Source organism: Lepus europaeus, chromosome 10 (genome assembly GCF_033115175.1).
Source record: "Lepus europaeus isolate LE1 chromosome 10, mLepTim1.pri, whole genome shotgun sequence".
NCBI classification, from domain to species: Eukaryota; Metazoa; Chordata; class Mammalia; order Lagomorpha; family Leporidae; genus Lepus; species Lepus europaeus.
This window is the reverse complement of record NC_084836.1, coordinates 29,648,555-29,654,554: the sequence shown is the minus strand read 5'-3', so window position 1 is coordinate 29,654,554 and position 6,000 is coordinate 29,648,555.

The following is a 6,000-nucleotide window of genomic DNA, read 5'->3' as shown; positions in this document are numbered from 1 at the left end:
TCATGATGAAATAGGTGGTAGCAGGGGAGATGATCAAAAGGTAAGTATTCAGGATATGTTTTGGATGTTATGCCATTCATCTCTTTATTTTTTTCTCTCCCCTCTTAGTGGAACACTACATTTAGAAAATGTGGCCTATTTGAATTTCCTATAGTAGTGATTTACTTCTATGTACTGTTTATGAAGCAATATTTTTCTTCCTATATAGTGTTTTTATTTATTTAAAATCTGTCTACTTAGGACAGATGCTTGTGGAGTGGTTAAGACACCACTCAGATTATATGCATCCCATGTTGAGTGCCTGGGTTTGAGTGTTGGCTCTGTTGCTAATTCTAGCTTCCTGTTAATGTAGCACCCAGGAAGGCAGCAGGTGATAACCGAAGTATGTATGTCTCTGCCAGCCGCATGCAAGATTCAAATTAAGTCACCATTCGTACCACATCGACTGGATATCTTCCTTCCCAGAGTCCCTCTTGGATGTCTCTGTCTTTACATCCTACACTACTGCCATGTTGCCTTTGTTGCTGGGACCATCTCTAATGTCTTCTATGCCTTTTAATTTATTATCCAAATCAATTTACCATAAACAGAATACATTTAAAATTTTCCATTCAGTGATTTATGACAGATGTACATATTCATTAAGCCACCACTTTAATCACCACAGAACACTACTGTCATCACCAAGAATTTTGTCCTTCTCCTTTGCAATCCATCAATCCCTTGGATCTCTTTTTATCCCTGAGTACTAATGCATTTTAGTGATAAACTACTTATTAAAATATATTCATTTGTCAGTGGACATTTGGATTGGGTTTCTTGTTATTATATTTACTCCTTCACTTCTTTTTTATTTATACCTAAGCCCAGAAATGGAGAGAGAGATAGAGAAAAAATATCTTCTCATGCACTGGTTAACTCTACCAATGCCTGCAACAGCTGGGGCTGAGCCAGGCTGAAGCTAGGAGTTTGGACCCAGTTCTGGTTTCTTATTTGAATTTCTAGGACTCCTCTACTTTAATATCATCTGCTGCCTTCCAATGCAGATTAGCAGAAAGCTGGAGGGAAAGAGGAGCTACGTCTCGACCCCAGGCACTCCAACAATGGGTTCAGGACTATTAATCCTTGCATGAAACACCAGCCCTCCAGTTATTTCAGTTTTGGTTATTGCAAATAAAACTGCTGTAAAAATTCAGTATAGTTTTTGTGTAGGCATTATTTTTTCTGTTAAATACTTCAGAATGCAATACATGGGTCATATGGTAGGTTTCTGTTTAACTTGTTGAGAAATTACAAGCCTGCCTTCCAAAGTGGCTCTAAGAACAAGCCTCATCATCAGCAGTATATGAGAGTTCCAGTTGTTGTACATTGTAGCCAAGGCATGGATCTAGGAGTTTTCAATTTGAATCAGGTTTAAGGGTATATAGTGCTATCTTATTTTTTATCTTTTTTCCAATTTTTATTTACTTTTATAAAGAAAATGAAAATATGTAGTTCATAGATATAATTATATGAAAACAATGGTATTTTCCTTATTATAGTATAATTAGCATTCCTCTGATGAGTATGAAATTGATCTCATCATGTGCTATTTGGATATTTATTGTGCTTGGAGGGAATGAAGCATGAGAACCAGCTATTCAGCAGTTTTCTCATTTTTGAACTTTGATTGGCCTTATTGAGTTTGAAAGCTATATATACAAGTACCTACATACTCTAGATACAATTCTTTGTTAAATATATGCATGATAAGCATTTCCCTCAGTCTGAAGCTTTCTTTTCTTTAATAGCATGGATTTGAATAGCATGGATTTCAATTCTGATAAAGTCCGATTCATCAACTCTCTCATGGTTCATATTTTATGTATCTTATATAAGAAACTTTTGGTTACCTCAAATTCAGAAAAAAATTTATTCTTTGTTGTCTTCTAGAAATTTTATGGTTTTAATTTTAATTATTTTATGATCCATTTTGAGTTAGTTTTCATGTAGGTAATGTAATTGTCAATAACTAACTATAATGGCATGATTTATTAAGAGGTTTTCTTTCCTGTTTAAATTATTTTGTTACTTTTGTTGAAAAAAATTTCCCTGTATATGAAGCTACTTCAGAAATTTTGAGGAAAAATTGACTTTAAAGGTGTTCACTTTATACAAAATATTGAAGTTTATCTATAGTCTTTTATAATAGGCATCTTAATGTACTTACTAAAGATCACTTGTAAGCATGAATTTAAAATATTCTTACAACAAAATAAACTTTTTATTTCATTTCTATGAATTTTTGTGTGTTTGGGTTCATTTTCAGACTCTTCTGTTCAATAAATCTTTATGTCTATCCCTTATCCAGTACCACTGTACTTTCACAGACAATTTGACAGCAGAAGTCCTCAATTGTTCTTCTTTAAAAATCATTAGATTGCTGAATTTCCATATAAATTTTAGAATTAATTTCCCAGTTTTAAAATAAAGGCTTATTAGAATTATGATTGCAATTTTGATGATTCTCTAACTACTTTCATCATATTGAATGTTCAAGATATATATATATATATATATATATGTATATATATATCCTTTTAATATCTTTAATTTCCATTAGCAATATTTGGTACATTTATGATTTTTATCTTTCACATCTCTTACTCATTTGTAAATTCTTTTATGCATTTTATGATTCTAAGATAAACATATTAAGATCTATTTTCTGGTTATTTTATTAATAAATAAAAATAATTGTTACATAGTAATTATCTATCTTGTGATATTGCTAAATTATTAATTATGGTAGGGGTTTTTTGGGGGGCAGGATTTCCTATGCACATGTTTGTATCATATTCAGATGAACACAGTTTTACATTTTCCTTTCCAGTCTTCATGCTTGTCATTCACTTCTCTTTTCTGCTGCATCATCTAATCAATATTTACTAGAAATGCTGAGACCAGGCCAGACCTTTGACATGGCAGTTAAGACACCATTGGGATGCCTGCATCCTGTATCAGAGTGCTTATGTGGGAGTTCCAACTCTGCTTCTGATCTCAGCTTTCTGCTCATGCACTCCCTAGCAGGAAACAGATGACGGCTGCAGTAGGTTGGTCCCTGTCACCCACGGGTGAGACCTGGATTGAGTTCCAGGCTCCTGGCTTTAGCCTGATTCTGCCCTGGCTGTCGCTGCCATTTGAGAAGTGAACCAGTGAATGGAAGATCTGCGCTTGCGTGTGTGATTGTGTGTGTGTGGGGGGGTGTGTGTGTGTGTGGGGGGGTGTCTACCTTTTCAAAAAAGACTCAGGGGAGGTAAGCTATTTCCTGATGTTAGTAGTCTTCTTTCTTTAACTATTTACTATAGTCTCTTATAATTGTCCTAAGTAAATTAGCTGTCAGGCAGCTTTATTATTTGTTTCCACTTTAAGCTTAGAGTAGTAAACAGGCCCAACTCCATGCAGCTTGACACAACAAAACGAGGACTATTCTGAGTGAACCCAAGCACAGGCTTTCATTCTTGGTGGCTGCTCTACTCTGTCTCAGCAGACGTTGGCTCAGATTCTGCAGCTACACTTCAGGTCTCCACCCAGGCTACCTGCACCGTGCTTAGATCCCCAGGCACATCCTCCCTCAGCTCTCAGACCTACACCTGAGAGAGTGATGCAGCCCACGCCAGTTCCACATATCCCCTCTGCTGAGCCAGAGCCACTGTTTTGTGGCCCACTCATGTAGCAAGAATGTGAGTCTGTGCTCTGTGGGGCTTGGAATGCATCAAGAGGGTGGCTGATGGGCCTATCAGTGAGAAGAATAGGGAGCCAGTAAAACAAAGTATTTCTCATTTCCTTTCCCTGTTGGTAATTTAACTCCTCAACTCCTTTCCCCCGGGCTAATGAAGCAGGCTATGTCTAATCTCAAAGCATCATTATCTTATCAATCAAAGCACTTTTAAATAACTTATTCCTTATCTCTTTCTCTTATCATAATGTAACTCAATTGTCTTGTTGGTTAGCTGTGAAACAGCAATGAGATTGTGTGTGCATGTGTATCAATATAAAATGACATTATTACTATTATTGTTTTTATTGCAAACAAACATTCAAAGAATGGATAGAAAATTGAATTAAATTTGCTATTTTTAGGCATCAAATAGAACCAAAGTTAAGCAGCTCTAGTGATCAACTGAAAGACTGCTCTTACATTATTACTTGATTTCCATCTCTTGCCATCCAGGGCCTGGCACACCTTCTGAGAAAGGAGTCCAAAAATGAAGCTATAATCTGGAGGAAATGCAGGCTCTGAGAATGGCAGCCACTTTTATACATGAGATTAATTGCACAACCCAGTCATCTAGTGCATTTTTCTGCACAAACTTTCCTTTTCAGAAAACTACATGATAGTAGCCTTCATCTTTCATTAATATATCTTTAATGTAGTTATCCAAGAGAATTGATGAAGATAGACTCTTAAAAGTTTTAAAAATCCATCTAGCAATCCAGATGGTCTGAGAAGAACCTTAATCAAAATAACAGCATACAGAAACATCTGGCCCATAAGCTTTGTTTGTCATTTCCTGGACCTCAGCAAAAGCTGTGTCCTGTGATTTGTAGGTGGCCTGGTATTTCTTACAGCATTCCAGATGTTTTTCCTGAAGTCAGGGTAGCCACAGGAAATTTGTTTAACATTATAATTTTTAATCATGAATAGGTAAATAAGTTTTGACTTTCATTTCCTCTCGGGACTTCCTTACATGTTGAATTTTTATTCATTTTTAAAGTTTATTGAAATAATATCTTTTTCACATTCCAAAGTTATCTTCTAAAGGGAAGAAAATATATATCTGTTTTGTTTTTATTTTCTCCAGACCTAGCACAGTTCTTGCTACATTCTAAGTCTTCAATAAATGCATGAATTGATAGAATAAAAAAAGTTGAATTAATTTAAATTTTATTTGCTTTCATGTGAGCAGGTTCAGACTAGAAGAGCAAAAAACTCCACACATACCCACACCTCATTTTGTAAAAAAAAAAAAAATGAGGAAAAGTAAATTATTTAAAGAATTTTTTATTGTATTTTACTGATACCAATGCCAGATAAAGTGATATATGAGTTATTTATAAACTAGCGATCAATATAAACTACTACAGAATTCTCTGCAGCCACTCTACAACAGAATTGCAAGTAAAATGGCCTTATCTGTGGAATTTATACACAGTCCTATGGTTTTCTAGTTAAATGTACTGCTACAGTTCATGAAGCTCACTGAGAACTCTTGTAGTTTCACAAACATTTTTTCGAACTGTTTATTTATAACTGTCAAACCACCAGCAAGTTATCAACCCATATTCAAGGCAGGCACCAAGGAATGTTTTGTTAATATGAATTCTTGAGGAGAAAAGAAACTAGACTTTTTTTTTTTTTTACTATCATAAACTTTTAAGAGAAAACACAAAGTTAAAAAAAAAGCAATAAAATCCTTTCTCAAGAGGTTGATCTTTCTTTCGTGGTATTGTTTAAGCAATGACTGTTTTGGAAAAGCTCACAGAATCATAGCAAAGGCATCCAGAGGGAAACATATAATAGGTTTATTTATCTTAGAAACCACAAGACATTGCAAAAGTCCAGAATTGGCCCTGTAAAATCTGTTGCTAACATGTACAATTTGATTGCTTAGTTTGGATAAAGTCATTTCTGTGCTGATAAAGAAGGATCACAATGTTTACTCTGCCATCTCTAGCACTTATGTCTACAGCCCAACCCTTCCTCTTGACACTGAAGTTCTAGCTCTAAATCCTCCTTGATATTCCATTGTGGAAGTTGAAGACGCACTTCCAAAGGAACTGATCCAGAACCAAACTTCCCACTCTGTACAATTTAATCTTCTCACGGTCTTTCCAATCTCAAAATATGATGAATTCATCCTTCCTGTGGCTCGGGCCAAACCTTTGAGAGTCCTGTGGCTTAGGTCAAATCTCTAATCTTTCTTACTTCACATACGATTGCTCAGGCATCCCTATCTT